The sequence below is a fragment of the Canis aureus genome, chromosome 14, assembly GCF_053574225.1.
Source record: "Canis aureus isolate CA01 chromosome 14, VMU_Caureus_v.1.0, whole genome shotgun sequence".
Lineage (NCBI taxonomy): Eukaryota > Metazoa > Chordata > Mammalia > Carnivora > Canidae > Canis > Canis aureus.
The window spans coordinates 56,353,190-56,370,695 of NC_135624.1; the positions used below are offsets into that span (position 1 = coordinate 56,353,190).

The 17,506-nt window shown below is 33.5% G+C and overlaps 1 protein-coding gene across 23 annotated transcripts in view; it reads left to right on the forward strand.

The window, feature by feature from the left end:
- ADGRL3 (adhesion G protein-coupled receptor L3) overlaps window positions 1–17,506 on the forward strand; it is an 856,301-nt gene that overhangs the window by 168,795 nt on the left and 670,000 nt on the right. For all 23 annotated transcript variants that reach the window (XM_077848164.1, XM_077848162.1, XM_077848167.1 and 20 more), the window contains exon 2: window positions 6,133–6,203. The gene's annotated coding sequence lies outside the window, so the exon portion shown is untranslated. The remainder of the gene's footprint in view (window positions 1–6,132; window positions 6,204–17,506) is intronic.

Here is a 17,506-nt window from a genome sequence, read left to right on the forward strand (position 1 = left end):
TGTGTTCTACTATAAATGATTATTCAAAGGCATAGAATGTAAGCATATTTTATTATAAATGAAAATAGCTTGGTAACTCCCATTATCACATAATTTGGAAACTATAATTAGGATGCAAATATGTTATGTGGAATTAGTTATAAACGGGTACTTTTGAGGGGTAAAATCCCAGGTTAAATTGGATGATTGCTTTTTATATTGATATCTTGAAAGCTGTTTCTCAAGCACCAAAAGAAAAGAACTCACATCACTGAGGAAATAATATTCCTGGAAACCCACCATGTCTTCTTAGGGTTCGAGCAGCAGACTTTATAGCCCTTACGCAAGAATAAGCTAGAGCATCAGTTGATTCAGTCCAAGACCCACTTGGAGTCTTGGAGAAAGAGGTGTTTGCGTTAGTTTTGGACACCTGGGAGCGACGATTGTCCTTGCCTTTTAGTACCTTTATTTTATCTTTATTGTCCTTGCTGAAGGAGTACAGCAGAAACAAATCCCTGGAAGAATTATCATTCAAGTGTACTCCCTTAACCAAATACCTGCTGGGATGAGAGTTGGGGGGTGATGTATGCCTTGGGCTTCTGATGAACTGATTGATTAGGACATTGCCATTTCTGTGAGGGAAGAAACAATCTCTGTATAATTGAACTGCAAATGAAAGAAAATAAGTAAAAGTCCTGTGGAATCTTTTATTTTGATTTTAACAAATAAAAACTCTTCCGTATAAGGTCAGGGTCTTTGTATATACTGCTCTAATGCTTGATGTTACCCAGTGGCTGGGTGTATAGTAGACACTAATTAAGAGCTCTTCTTTTCCCTTCCCTTTGCTTTCCCCATCCTGTCTTACCCACTTAATCCTGTCCTGTCTAATATATTCTCTGCTATCTTTTGCACTCCTCTGTATGCAAACAGGCAGACTGTCACCCTAATAATTTTTCCCTTCTCTTCCATTTATGATTTCTTTTGATCTTCATCTAAATAAAATGTAAAAGGTTCAGTCTTCTATAAGTGAAATTGTTATGTATAATATATTAACTACATTTGTGTTTTGGATTATCTCCAGTCCTTTTTAAAATATATTTTATTTATTTATTCATGAGAGTCACACAGAGAGAAACACACACACACAGGCAGAGGGAGAAGCAGGCTCCATGCAGAGAGCCTGATGTGGGACTTGATTCCGGGTCTCCAGAATCATGCCCTGGACTGAAGGCAGCGCTAAGCCGCTGAGCCACCTGGGCTGCTCTTCAGTCCTTTTCCCCAAGTAATAAACTCTGAGTTATCTATGCAGTGTATATTTTTAATATCACTTATAGATCTGTTGGCTGGTACCAAAAATATCAATTATATTTTTTCAGTGGGAAGGCTGGTTATGAGCAATTTATTCTAATTATCATGTTAAAGATGAAGAGATTAAGGACTAGAAAAGGTAATTGATTTTTAATAACAGAATAAGTAGTGGGGTTTTCATTTTACAGTTGATCTGGTCACACATTCTTTCCTTTCATTCTTTCTTTTTGTTTAGTTTGCTCTTCTTTTCTTTTTTCTGAGATGTTTAAAGCTATAAATTTACTTTTAAGCACTGCTTTAGCTGCATTCCATTAAATTATGATATGCTCTAGTTTAGTTTTGCTCAGTTGAAAAATATTTTCTAATTTATCTTATGATTTGATACATGAGATATTTATGGGTTTTTTAAAAAAATTTCCAAATATTAAAATAAGACTCCTCACTGAGCAGGGAGCCCAATGTGGGACTTGACTCCAAGACCCTGGGGTCATGACCCAAGCTGAAGGCAGATGCTTAACCAACTGAAACACCTAGGTGCCTGATTCAAACTCTTTTAAATTGGTTAAGATTTATTTTATAACCTAAGAGTCCAGCTGAAGGTTGGGAGGAGAGAGAGTAGAATTTCCGGGCAAAAACACTACAGGATTCCCACTGTGCTTATCAAAAGTAGAGGGGTTTTTCTGGCATAAACACTTATTGCATGACAGTTTCCATAGTCCTGAAACCATTGTTTTTGTCGTTTTTATCCAGTTTTACATTGATATAAAATTGCTTCCAAGATACCATCCTTTATAAAATAGCTTACATTCTTGGGGGCTGAAAATGATCACATATGGACGTTTGTCACATTGAGGACTAAACTTTGTACTCTTGATTTGAAATGCACCAGAAGTTTACAGACCTGTTTGTGCTTAAAGTGTTGAGTTTAATTTCATTAGAGAATGAAACTTTAGCATAATATTAGCATGGTATTCAGATGAGTGTAGAGAACTGCACAGAACAGGTCTTGTTGCATTAACAAGCCACTCTTTTCTGGAATAATCTGTCTGAGGAGCCGATCAGCAGCCCATGCTGGTGGAGTAGTGTCAAAAAGATGTTCGTACTAGAAAATAATGTATTCATCTTATAAAGGGTCTTGAAAAGCCAGACCCTGTGGAAAACAGCAGAGTGTTTGTGGATTAATGAGCAGAAATCATCGTGGGGAAAATGAGGTCTCAGATTATTTTGGCAGGGTAGATATGAGTGGGGATAAAGTGGTACTATAAAGATAATAAGGCACTATTTTTGCACCTTGCAGTTTCCAAATATGGGGGCCAATGGTGACAACCTGTAGTGGGAGGGAACAAAGTAAGTGTAAAATGCCTTGGGATCTTGCCTTAGCACTGTCATCTGATAACCACGAAAATTTTTATTGGTTGTACCTTTCTAACCGGTAAAATTATTGGAAATAGAGATGAAAAACAAATTTAAACAGTTTACTGAGAAAATAATTAGTGGTACATGATAATGGTTATTGATAGGGGATGAAAAGTAGAAGATATCTGGAGATAACTGGTAGATTGAGAAACTGAGACACATTGGAACAACGATTTGAACATCATGATAAAGAGCATCGGATGATCTAGTTGAAGATGTGGAAGTAGAATGTCATAAATTCAGTTAATGTGTCTATTTACTGAGTTTTGACTCATACTTTTTTTCTTTAAAGATTTTATTTCTTTATTCATGAGAGACAGACAGAGAGGGAGAGAGAGAGAGAGAGAGGCAGAGACACAGGCAGAGGGAGAATCAGGCTCCCTGTGGAGAGCCCGATGCGTGACTTGATCCCAGGACCACGGGATCATTCCCTGAGCCAAAGGCAGATGCACAACTGCTGAGCCACCCAGGCATTCCTGACTCATTTTTTTCTTATTTAATTTCCAAATAATTGGGAATGATAGGTAGGAAGGCAATATGCTTCTATTTACAGATAATAAATTTGTGGCACCTAATATTTAACTCTTTAGTTCTAAAAATGATTATTTAAGGACTCTCATAGACAAAAAAAAAATTACCTTAAGAATAGTTCTGTAATTCACTGTATTTATAAATAATCTCAGTTCTCTCTGATATTTAAAGAGAAAACATTACTGTCATCTTAGACTGCAAACTATCTTTTAATTTAAATACTTGATGAATGGATGGTGGATGTTGCTATACTTTTTAAACTTTGCTATCTTGGGATTAGAAAATTTGTTTTGAACATATTTTTATTATGTATTCCCCTTTTTTTGTTGAATGAAATCTTTCCATTTTATTTTCCATTTTCGCTGTCTTTTATACATGATTTTTTGCAAGTTTTCTAAAGGATTATTTTTTAAATTTTTAATTAATGCAATCTAGTATTCAAGTATTTCCATCTGATTTGGAAAGCGTAGAGTAAATTGCAATAAGCTCTAGTGAGTTTCTTTTTATGTCACTTTTGAATGGTGCTGAAAGTTTGAAAATATAAATACACCAAGTTTTCTATCTTTTCTGAGTGCTTTCCTTTGAAGTAGTCAAATTGTTCGATTAATTATTCTAGTGGCTCCTTTTAAAAATCCTGTTTAGATCAAGTTTACTAATTGAAAAAGAAATTCAGGCTAACATTTTATGCTGATAAGACAGTATCATTTGATATCATGTCTTTTCCTCTCTTCTGTTTGGTATTCAGTTCTCTTTAGCTATGTACTTCCCCTTTTCGTTTTCTGTGATTTACCTCTGACCTGGTCTACTCCCTATAGGAAGCTGTGACCCTGTGTCAGCTTGTTCTTCTTTCTGATTTGTCTACTAATTTTTAAGTGCCTGAAGCATTGAAACACTCAATAGCCAAACTGTAGATTGGAGATTCTCTGATCTTCTGAACAAAGAAAAAATGGACCTATCAAGATAGCTACACAAACAAACTCAAAGACACATATAATGGTGCATTTTTTTTCTTGGTCTTGATTTTTGTGAGGCCTCAATTTATGTTGTGGATTTTTCTGTCTGTGGTGGAGTTGTTTTGGTCCTCTTCTGGAGAACTTTGTGGAAGAAGTCAGGTTTGGATTTCAGAATTTATTTCCTACATGGGAGAAACAAAATCTAAAGGGTGAGGATATTTCTATGTGAGCCTGTGCTACCATTACTTGTGATTGTTCAGACGTGTAAACTATTTGTAAGACTGGAGAGGCTTATTCTTCAAAAATCAGGAAATAATACCTTATTTGTATAGCCAAGAAATTGGTTTATACCTTATTTGTATAGCCAAGAAATTGCTCTCAGTTGCCTGTTCAAATAGTCAAGCGTGCCATTTCAAATAAGGAATGGATTGCTCTTGTGATACAAAACCTCACTAATTGGCCAAATATGGGTGGGTACACACTAGGAAAAATATACTTTAAAATCCTCAAACCATAATGCTTTATTAGTGAATATTTTTACATTAATTTGTTTTCATATATATCTGATGGTAATCAATATTGCTTCTATAAAGGGGAGCTTAATTTTAATTTTATGCTAATGAGTTTCTGCATATATCTAATTCGTTTGAGACAAGATGATAGAATAGATAATACATTTTGTCATTGTTTTGGCACATACACGATTACTTACCATTTTACCAATAGCGTATTACTATTACTAGCATAATAAATATTAAGTATCATAATGAACTGTTGCAGCTGATGCTCATATAAAGCACTTACATGGACTCACCAGAAAGTTCAAAACTTGATATGACCAGTGCAGAACCATTAGAAAAGTTGAAATCCTAAAGAAAATTCTTTGAAGGACAGTACTTTTTTTTTTTTTTTTTCCAGTTTTGGTAAAATGTCTGGCATGTTGATATTAAGTAATCTTTTACTTCTGTACTTATTCCTTTCTATTATTTTTAAAATCTGTTTTTGTGTAAATCATTGTAGTTACTATGTAATCACAATCCCAAATCTCTGTATTTGTATATATGATTAAGTGGCAAGATATATAATAAGGTGTTTTTCATTTTTTTTCCCCCCATAGCAGTTCTAATGGAAAAAGTGATTAAATACATCCCACGACTTATTAGACATGTCTCTTGCAGGAGTGCCTGGTGGCACAGTCAGTTAAGTGTTTGACTCTTGATTTTGGCTCAGGTCATAAGAGTCCTGGGACCAGCCCCATATCCAGCTCCTGTCTCAGCAGGGAGTCTGCTTGAGATTTTTCTCCCTCACGTCTGCCCCTCCTCGTGCTAGTGCATATGCTGTCTCTCTCTCCAAAATAAGTATATAAATCTTTAAAAAAATACATATCAAAGAAGATGCAAGTTTTTAAAATAAGTTCTGTGAGTTCTAAGAAATTTTCTAGTTTCTTGGAAAGAACACTTTTCTTTTTCGTTTAAAGATTTCTTAATTTATTTGAGAGAGGCAGTACAGGAGCTGGAAGGGCAGAGCCGAGGGAACAATCTGAAGCACACTCCCCACTGAGCATGGAGCGTGCTCTGGGACTGGATCCCAGGACTCTAAGATCCTGACCTGCGCTGAAATCAAGAGTCAATCCCTTAACCGAATGAGCCATCCAGGTGCTCCTTGCATCTTCTTTTAGTAATTAGGAAAATATTAAAATTCCCATATCTATCAGACTCATTAATTATTCCCAGTGAATGATACAGTAAAATAGATGGAAGATGTTTCACTGGTAAATTGAAATCAATTTGTTATACCATGGTCATACCCAAAGCACTGTGGGAAGAAATACACTTGATCAGTAATAAGAAATACACAGTATATTCTAATAGTCCTAAAAATATAATCATAAAATAAAGTATTATTTTTTCTCATCATCTAATGTTTTTTTTTTTTTTTTTTACAGAAATGTTTAAATGTTCAGTAAATCGGAGAAAAGAACATGGACTCTTAGCAACTGAAGAGCATTAAATTAAGGTAACTATTAGTTAATTTTTCCAGTTTTGTAATTGTTTGCAATTTCAAAGTGTATTTAATGTTTATATTCAAGTTTGTATATGTTTTTATGAGGATCATATTGAAAATTGTTCACTGAGTTCCTTAAATGGATTTTGCATATTTTTGGAAGATAAAATTTGTCCACAAGAAAGGTAAATTTTGTTTTTCAAAAAATATACAAAATTCCACTTAAGGAATTATTCTCCAGCTAGATGAACAAAAAATATGGTATTAAAAAGAATTTATATGTTATATATTAATAACATAAATGATTTACATCTCCTTCAGCAAATCATTTGAAGGCAAGTAGGCCTTTATATTAATCAACCAGCACTAAAATTGGAATTTCCTTTCTTCTTGAAGTTACCAAAGTTGATTTCTGTGAAGTGACAATTATAATTATGCAGCTTAAAAGCAGAAATACCAATTTTCTTTTTAACATTATGTCATGTTCATTTAATTTTGAGTTGTTCATATAATGGTATGTATTATAAATTTTTATAAAACTATTTTCAAAGATTCTCTTCTTTTTACTCTAAGACTATAAAAAGTGATTTAAGACTATAAAAAGATTATAAAAATATTGCACTCACTTTGTAGGCGCTAAAATTTCCAGGATATTTCTTCTAATACATATTTATGCCTTAATTTCTTTGCCACTGCTTTCTTCAGCACATTCATTCACATAGGCAAACATTATTTTCTATTTCCCACAGTAGATATGATTGAATCTTTAAGCTAGTACTTTATTTGTGCTTACTAGCTTATCTGTACATTAACATATAAGTTTTGCAGGCCTTCGTTTAACTATCTTGAATACAAAGTGGATTTTTGGTACTTAGTGATATAAATTAGTTAAACTAACAAAAACAGACTGATTCAATCATCTTTTTCAAAAAATTCTACCATGTGAGACTTAGATATGCTTGTTCTGGAGACATTAAATGCTGGTGGGAAAGATATGAAACTTTATAGAAATTACCGTATACATTTTATGAGTCACTGACGCACTGTTAAGGAAACAAAAGTGGGAGCAAGTCACTTTTTCTGGAAGCTCTTCAAATCGTCATAGAAGTTATGAAATTCATTGAGGGGTTGTTGAGGCAGGGAAGGTGAAGTCATGCATTCCAAGCTAACAGAATAGCTTTTTAAAGTGTACTTAAAGGAATAAGGAATGTCCATTGAAAGATTGATATTTCTGATGTTGCTCAAGTATTACTCATGTGGTGGAACAGTTAGGAGATGAGTCTGGAAAAGTAGGTTTGGAGCAGCCCATGCAATAATCATGTTTGCTGGTCTAGCACCTAATTTCCCAGCCAAGATGTCTCCAGAGTGCTTAAGTGCATTTATAGGGTTGTGAGAGGAAAATTTCAGAACCTCTCCTTAATACTCATTTTCATTATAAAATATAAGAAAGCATTAAGGCCTTACAATATTTATTGTAATGACTATTACAGGGAACAGAATGAAGTTTCTAGAGGATATGTTTTTTTTAATAGTGTTAAATGATTAACTGTTGTTTTGTCATTTTTTAATTGTGATATAATTTATATACCATTAATTTACTCTTTTAAAAGTATACCATTTAGTATTTTTTAGTATATTCACAGAGTTGTGTAATTATCAACACTGTCTCATCCAAAACATTTTTTATCTCTCCTTAAAAACACCTTTTACCCATGAGCAGTTACTCCCTTTGTCCCTTTGTCCTGTTCCCTGGCTAATATACTTTTAGCACCTATATATTTACCATAAAAAATGGAATCATACCATATATGGCCTTTTGCACCTACCTTCTTCACTCAACATAATGTTGTCAAGTTTTACCCTTATTCTGTGAATCAGGACATAATTTCTTTTTATGTCTGAATACTATTCTGTTATATGGATATACCACCTTTTGTTTATATTGATTAGTTGATGGATATTGGGGTTCTTTTTAATAATTTCTGGCTGTTATGAATAAAATGGCTGCTATAAACATTCATATACAAGTTTTCCTGTAGGCATATGTGTTCATCTGTCTTAAATATATAATGGGGATATATATTGGGATCATGAGGTAACTGAATGTTTCACCTTTTGAAAAACTAACAAACTGTTTTCCAAAGGGCTTGCACCATTTTACATTCTCACCAGACATGTATTCTAGTTTCACTCTATTCTTGCCAAAAGTCATTGTTATTTTAATTATAGCCATCCTAATGGAAGTCAGATTGTATCTCATGGGATTATGATGGCAGTGATTGGTTTTCAAAATATTTTAGTGTACTCATATTACATGTGTTTGGATAAGCGAATTAAATGAATTGATGTCAATTTTTACCTAGACCACTCATATTTAGACAATTGATTTTATGAAGTATTAAGAAAAAATTACGAATTGAAGATTATTTGATTACTACATGCCCAAATAAATAACAACAACAATAAGCAAAAACTGGCAGGGCACCTGGGTGGCTCAGTTGCTTAAGCGTCCAACTCGATTTCAGCTCAGGTCACAATCTCGGGGTCATGAGATTGAGCCCCACATCCGGCTCTGTGCTCAGCACAGAGTCAGTTTAAAATCCTCTTCCCTTGCTCCTCCCCCACTTGCATGCTGTCTCTCTCTCTTTTAAAAAAAGATAAATACATTAAAAAAAACAAAAAATGGTAATGGATAGCTAAAAACTAATTAAGAAGACTATTATAGGGATTTGTCTCATATTATAAGTGATTAAACTTGTCGTAAGAACAAATTTTGTCTTTAGTATAAGTTAAGGGTTCAATTTTTTGAACCTCAGCAACATGCTTATAAGACTTAAAAACCTTTGGAGCACAAATAACGAGATTTTTCAGCAGTGTTTAAAGTCACATTCAATCTAGTCATTTAGAAATTTTCACTGAATTTTAACATGGTTAAAAGTCTTATTTGAGATTTTCTTCAGAGGAGGAATAAAATCATTGGAGAAAGCCTAGAATTTTCTGCTATGGTCAAAATGGCTAAAATCACACATGGAAAATTATGTGGCTACCATAAAAATGTATTACCTTCTCAGTAAATACTGTTGGAAGATGACATTAAAATAATAATACTTTTATCAAAAAAGTATTCAAATAAATTATGTTGTATGAAAGATTTCTTTTATGTATATTTCCATATCAATTTAAGATCATTTTACGTCAATTTATGATATTTGCTACGTTATTTTTTAAAATCTGGATTATTCTTGTATAATTCATGTATAAGAAAATCACTCTTTTTAATGCACAATTCTGTTTTGACAAACACATAAGGCTCAGTAAGTACCACTAAAACCAAGATAGAGAACATATCTATCATCCCTGGAAGTTCTCCTATGCCCTTCTGTAGTTTCTACCTCCCGCCACATATCAGCCCTGAGAACTTCTAGATTCATTGTATTTTCGTAATGGAGTACAAAACTGATCCTGAAAGAAAGCAGAGCAAAGAGATCACGTTTTGGAGACAGACACTACATACGACCTTGGAGGTGTTACTTACCTCTCTGTACTAAAAATTTCCTTATTTTTAATATGAGGCCAATAAAATTTTGTACTGTATATTACTTAAAATAGAACTATTCATATTCAAGCCCTTACAGACACTAAGTGCTTGTAAAATAAACTATAATTTTTTGAACCTCTAAGGAAGAATGTACTGTAGAAGATAGATTTCCCACTGTAAATGACCTCTCAATGGATTGTTTATTTTTATTTTTTTTCCAATGGATTGTTTAAAGACGTTTTGCTTATTTTATTTTATTTTATTTTATTTATTTTATTTTATTTTATTTTATTTTATTTTATTTTATTTTATTTATTTATTTATTTATTTATTTATTTTTTAAAACACTGGTATTTCTTTTTTTTTTTAAGATTTTATTTATTTATTCATGAAAAACAGAAAGACAGAGGCAGAGACACAGGCAGAGGGAGAACCAGGCTCCATGCAGGGAGCCTGACGTGGGACTTGATCCCAGGACTACAGGATCAGGCCCTGGGCTGAAGGCGGTGCTAAACCGCTGAGCCACCAGGGCTGCCCTGCTTATTTATTTTAGAGAGAAAGAGGAGTCCGTACAAGCTGGGGAAGGGATAGAGGATGAGGGAGAGAATCTCAAACAGACTCTGTGCTGAGCGCAGAGCCTGACCTGGGACTCAGTCATAACCACCCTGAGATCATGATCTGAGGTGAAATCAAGAAACCAACTGAGCCACCCAAGTGCACCTCTTTGAGTGGATTTAACCACAAAATGTCAAATCACAGTTTTCGAATAATAAAACAATTAAAAATAAATAAAATAATAAATAACAATAAGGGCCATTCAGAAAAATCACTCTCTGAAAGCCTTTGCTTAATTATTCTAATTCCTTAGGCATAAATCCTTGGAGTGAATCTTGAATTTTCTTTTGTACACATTGCACATCCATCAGCACATACTGTCTGCCTTCTTCTGAACATCTCCTTAGCTATTACCTTGATCCAGATCACGGTTTCCTGTTCCCTAAAGAATTATGACAGCCTTCTCTTTTCCTTGCCACATCATTTTCACTGTACAGCACTTAGAACCCTGTTCCTTTTTTAGTATCCTCTGCATTGTAGCTATTCTGGCTTCATTGTATTTCCTGAACACACTAGGCCATTCTGCTTGGGAGCCTTAGCGTATTGGTTCCTCAACTAATCACAATTCTTCTCTTGCTTATTTCCTAGGCTATAAATATCCTCATGGCAATCTTCCCTTGACATCATATTTAAAATTGAAATTGCTTGGGAGCACCCTCTGCATTCCTCTCCTTTATTTTTCTCCAGATCCTGTATTAACACATTATACATATTTTTGTTTATTGTCTCTTCCCATTGGTTAAATATTCTAAATATTTTCTCTTTAGAGCATCCTTTTAATTTCTAGTTTTAAATGTCTTTTTATATTGGACAACTGGCTTTGTTTGTGGATATTAGGTTTGGATACTAGAAAGGTAGGGAGACAATGTGGGTGACTGCAGCTATAGGCAGGAGGATTATCTGGGAACTATTTGCAATAACTCAGGTGAGGTATAACAAAGACCTGGTTTAAGGCAGCAACTCTGGGGATTGAATGGTAGTAATTTGTTTGAGACTAGAAGGTAAATTTGACAGGTCTTAGTGACTGAGTACATTGCAGTAGTGAGGGTTTAAGTCTCAGGGCCATGAGTCTCAGGTTTGAAATGGCAACCCAATGGTCGGTGATGCCATTCACTGAGGTTTGCAGAGTAGAGTTGTAACAATAATAATAATAAATGCTTTTTCAGAAATAACATCCAGAGCTAGATGATAATTTAGGTCTCTAGATAGGAGCGATTTCTACTAATGAACACCTTAAGCCAAAGGTCATTGTCTCATTTCTTTTTTTTTTAAACCATTTGTTAATAGAAGTAAAAAAAAAAAAAAAAGTTTTGGTTTGCTATGAAATTACATTTTCTAATTAATTTCAAAACCAGTCAGAAAGTACAGGATGTAAAAACTGGCCATGGGCAGAGTAAAAGCACATTAATTATTCAGACAGTTATCCCTGCTTATTCCATTCTTGGAGATATAGTGGCTGTCAGAATCTGTCAGCTGTAGAGTTAGTGCCCTTCAGAATTTACATGCATAAATGGTGACCTTTGGAAATTTGCATAAAGATAAGTCTGGCATTCAAATGATAGCTGCCAGTCAGTTGAGCAAAGCAAAAGTTGTCAGCCACTACTTAAACCACAGAATGGGCCATGAAGCAGTAAACAGCAAGTGGGGTATACGCAAAACAACAGTAGTTACTTTTTCACCAAAAATGAAACTAAAACCTTTTTAAATAGAGTTTTACAAAGGCTAAGTAAGTTATTACCAATAACTTGCTATCTATGGATCAGTATTTTTGGTGCACTTTGCTCTGTTCACCAAACATTTTGTTGAAACTCCTTATATATTAAAAGTACTCAATTTAAATTTTAATCGTTTAAAATGTTAATTAGATTTTATATGTAAAATTGATGCATACTCATTATAGAAAATTTAGAAAATGCTGCAAAGGGAGAATATTAAATTATTCATAGTCCCACACCCAGAGGAATCTATGGTTACCATTATAGTGTATACTCATAGTTATCTTTTAAATAAACAAAGACATATACATGAATATATAAGGAGAAGGTGCTTTTCACTGTTATCTTACTACATTTTACTTATCATAAGTACTATTGAGATATATATTTATATACAGCATTTTATATATAGGTGATTATTATTACCTCAAATAGATTTTCAGTAGTAGAATTACTAGGTCCCAGGGTATGACTCATTTTTTTTGAAGCTTTTGATATATTTTCTTAAAATTTCCTTTCAACTTTTATAAGCTGTCAAATTGCTTATATTTCATCTTCTTCCTTTCATTATTTTTAAACATATTTTAAATGTCTGATAAAAACTTGCCATTTAGGAAATTAAAACCTATGTAAGGCAGAAAAATAGTTATGAATCAAAATTTCGTTTTTCTTTGATTATTGTTACAAATTTCAATTTCTGTATGAAGTAACATGTCATCACTTACCTGACCCATTATTTTTTTTTTAAGATTTTATTTATTTATTCATGAGAGACATAGGAAGAGAGAGAGAGAGAGAGAGAGGCAGAGACACAGGCAGAGGGAGAAGCAGGCTCCACACAGGGAGCCCGACGTGGACTCGATCTCGGGTCTCCAGGATCACGCCCTGGGATGAAGGCAGGTGCCAAACCGCTGAGCCACCCAGGCTGCCCTTACCTGACCCATTAACCTAAAGCTAAAATATTTACACTTCAGAACAGTGCTAATAAATACCTAAAACTACGGCAAAAAATAATAAAAACAAAATTTTAAATATTTGAGCACTCAAAATAATTATAGATAAGTTTTGTGTTAAGAGAGGCTGGAGATCAGAGTAAACAAAGTTCATTCTTCATCTCCTGTCTTTTTTTTTTTTTTTTTTTTTTTTTTGTAGTCTCTGTCTGTTTTAAACACCATGCCTTTCCTGCTGTGGCAAACAAGGTGTAGTGACCACCATAATTTTTGGAATGCAAACAGGGCTCCTTCAGTTTTTTTCATCTTGAACATGCCTGAACATATTCTTTAACTCAATACTTTAAAGATAAAACAGAAAGACTAGTTGAGAGTAAACAGTATGGATGTATATACAGCCTTTTACTTCCTTAGTTAACCTTGAATATGGGTGATATTTGAAAAGTACTAGTCCAGTCAAATCTGTAAGAGGATTGTGATGTTTTTATTCAATTATTTCATATAGTTTAAAAGGTTTTATTTCTTTATTCGTGAGAAACACAGAGAGGGAGAGGCAGAGACACAGGCAGAGGGAGAAGCAGGCTCCCTTGCAGGCAACCTGATGTGGGACTTGATCCCTGGACTCTAGGGTCACACCCTGAGCCGAAGGCAGATGCTCAACCACTGAGCTACCCAGGCGTCCCTGTTATTTCTTATTTTTTTATGCATAAACCTTGAATTAGGAGTGGCCAGGACAGAATCTTATGTCCTGATCCTTGTACTTTACCACATCTTCGTCTTAAACTGTTCACTAGTGCCTTTGATACATGATTGTGAAAAAATATTATGATGGCTCCAAAAAGATTGTTCATTTCTGATTGAATCAGGGATGCTATATTGAAAAGAGGAAAGAGCCTGCTTTATGTTATAAATATTTATAGATTGGGATTTTGTGCCAGGGCTAAAAGCTAAAAATCATTTCATTATTGGCTTTTTACTTTTTTCCCCCAGGAGAATGATTTGTTTATGACTTTTTATTTTTTTTTTAATTTTTATTTTTTTATGACTTTTTAAATTAGGTATATACATTTAAAAAACTTTTTATTGAGTACATGTTTGAAATTAACCATTGTAAATATTTGAGGAATTTTAACAAATGTATATACACATGCAGCCATGTCTGTTATTTGTACATCTATCTATGCTTATAAGTTTTTGTTTTGTTTTGTATTCTGTGTGCAATTCTTTGAGATTTAAGGCTTATATGGAATTGTGTTTTCATCACTATAATTGGGTATAAAATAGTTATATAACCTCAAAATTTTCTTGTGCTGTCCTTTAGTAGTCATTCCAGCTTCTGTCTGTAACCCCTAGGAACTGCTAATCTGTTCTTTATTCCATAATACTTGAGTCTATGTTTTTAGCTTTTTCAGAGTGTCATGTAAATGAATTATTACAGTAAGTAGTCTTTTGAGACTGACTTCTATCGCTTTTCATAATGCCCTTGAGATTCATCCTTGTTTTTTGAGTATATCAATAATTCATTTCCTCCTTATGGCTGGGCAATATTCTATTATATGGATGTCTCACAGTTCATTTATCTACCTGTTGAAGAACTTCTAGGTTGTTTCTAGTTTTTGATGAAAATAATGCTACTACAAACATTCGTATGTTGTGTGTGTAGGTGTGTACACAAATTTTTATTTATTTGAGGTAAATATCTAAGAGTTGGACCTTTGGGTCAACCTGATAAGTGCACATACATGATTTTTAAAATATTTCTGAGTTTTATTTTGTCTTACTGGATTTTGTTCTTGTTTCTTTTTATTTATATTCTTTTTTAAAAAAGATCTTATTTATTTATTCATGATAGACACAGAGAGAGAGGAGGGTGGGCAGAGACACAGGCAGAGGGAGAAGCAGTCTCCATGCAGCAATCCTGACTCAGGACTTGATGCTGGGACTCCAGGATCATGCCCTAGGCCAAAGGCGGGAGCTAAACCGCTGAGCCACCCAGGAATCCTCTCTTATTTATATTCCAAGTGACACTGTTATTACTTAAATTAATGTATTGCAGAAACTTGTCTTCCTCAAGTGCTGTTATTTTTTCACACTAGTCTGACTAGTCAGGACCTGGTTTTATTGCTCTCTGAGTTTTGGTAGGAAAAATTATATCATCCAAGTAGAAAAATGCTGACTTTAAGATTTTTCCTTCAACGATATTTATTTATTTATTAATAAAACTTTAATAATTTATTTATTAATAACTTTAATAAATAATAAATAAATATTTTTTCTTTAAGAATATGTCTTTTTTCTTTAGTAAGTTACCCTAAAACAACTAACCACACAAAACTAAAGGTTAACCCTTTCTGCACTGGGTGCAGCTGTATTCAGTTGTATTGAATTCACGTGTTTTTTTCTAACTAAAGCCCATGTGCTTTTTACATAGAAAAGACCCTTATGAGAAAATAGTTTGTGGTAAGTAATAACAAATTTGGTCATCTGGCATTGAAGAGCCAGCAGAGTTGTGGGACTCTTCTTGAGTCTTCAGATCATCACCTCCCACTATGCTGGCTCTGTGGCAGAGTAGTATTACCAAATTATACAAGAATAGATACAGTAAAAACTAACCATGAGTTTTGACTTTGTGTATTAACAATGAGGACTACATAACCACTAAAATTATTAGTAAAAAATTTAGTAACTATAACAGGGTGGATTGTTACATGACAGAACACAGTTTTTATATGTATCTCAGAGCCTTTGCGTTACACACATTTTGCAAATGTGGTTCCTATTAGGAAGAACTCTGGATCAAGTTACCTTTACTCAAGGCCTGGTCTTGCCATTAACTTGTAATGACACCCAGGGAACATCATATAATCTCTCTGGATTATAGAATTCTCATTTGTCCAATTAGTGAGGACAGCACTAGATTATCCATAAAGGACCTTCTTGCTTTAAAAAAAAATAAGATGCTGCAATTCTGTGATGATCTTGGATCATTGAGAAGAAAAAGTTAGTGTGTGTGTTTAATATACTTTGTCAGAAGGCATGGATACATATAATACATTTTTTAAAACTTTGACGAGTACATGCAATTAAAAAAAAAACAGTTTTGATGTGTGTAGTTTTTTAAAAGATTTTATTTATTAGAGAGAGAGAGAGCACAAACAGGGAGAAGGGCAGAGAGAGAGGGACTCCACACTGAGTGGGAGCTTGACGTGGGGTTTGATCCTGGGACTTGAGCCCAAGGCAGATGCTTGACCGCCTGAGCCATCCAGGTCCCCCAATTTTGGTGTTTTGAAAAAGAAATGCACTAAGTATTCCAGAAACCTTGGATATTATAGAATTATTAACTTCCCTATTGTTTTTTAAAACTTTCATAACTTGAAAAATTCTGGATTTTGTTTTATATTAAGTAAATATGAGCAAATATAAATTTATATTCCTATTTTTTAGAATTATATGATTCTATTGAGAATTGTTATATGTGGTTTTCTCTGGAATTTCTAATGGCAACACAAATTTAATTCATATCTCCCCTTAATTATTAAACATAAGCTTCATAACAAATTCTCTTTTTTTTGAAGTAAATATGCATTTTCTGAAATAATTTAAAGCTTAAATACTCACAAGAAGGGGAGACTAATTCAAAAATATCAGTTTTGGTTGTATATGCTTAATGCGGAATAACTACTACTTTATGAAGTAACATATTTCAAAAGCTAAGGAATGGCGTAAATCATGAAGAGGAATGAAGATTAAAACATATTAATTTTAATTTTTTAAAAGTCATTTATTTAGCACATATTATTTTAGTACTGGTGTGTATAAGACCTCTGCTGTCTTCTGGAGTGATTATGCTCTCCTAACCTAAAAAAAAATTCAAATCTAGCTGGAGATACAGAAACATGTGCAATTAGCTATATTACAATATGCTAAGTACTATAGTAAAACATGAGAAAAAGGAAGTAATTAATTCTGAATAAAAGGCCTTGGAAAACTTTGCAGAACTGGTTGCATATTTACTACCAAGAAAAGAGAATGGGAATTCTAAAAGAATGGTGATGGGGCCAGAGTACTCATTAGAGAATAGGGAATACTCTGTTCTGGAGGATAATTTTTCAGAGTGATAGAGTATTAGGTAAAGATACTTAAGAGGAAATTTAAGGATATATAAAGAGACCTTTTTTATATTGTTAAATATTTAGTAGAGACCTAATTATGAAGAATTATTGTGATACTGTTGTTTTAAAGTGCAATATGTCTTAGAAATGTAAGAGATGGATCAAAGGTGGGGGTAAAACAATCAGATAAAAAAAAAAACATTGCAGGGAGGATATAACTAGCATCTACAGTATTCCGTAAACTGTTGGCAAATAGAAGTCTCAGCACTGATGAAGGTTCAAATGAACTCTCTTCACTGCACTTTTATATAAACTTTGAAATATATACCTTTAGAATATATTTTGTCCCAATGGGACCACATTTTCCCTTCTTTAAAACACAAAT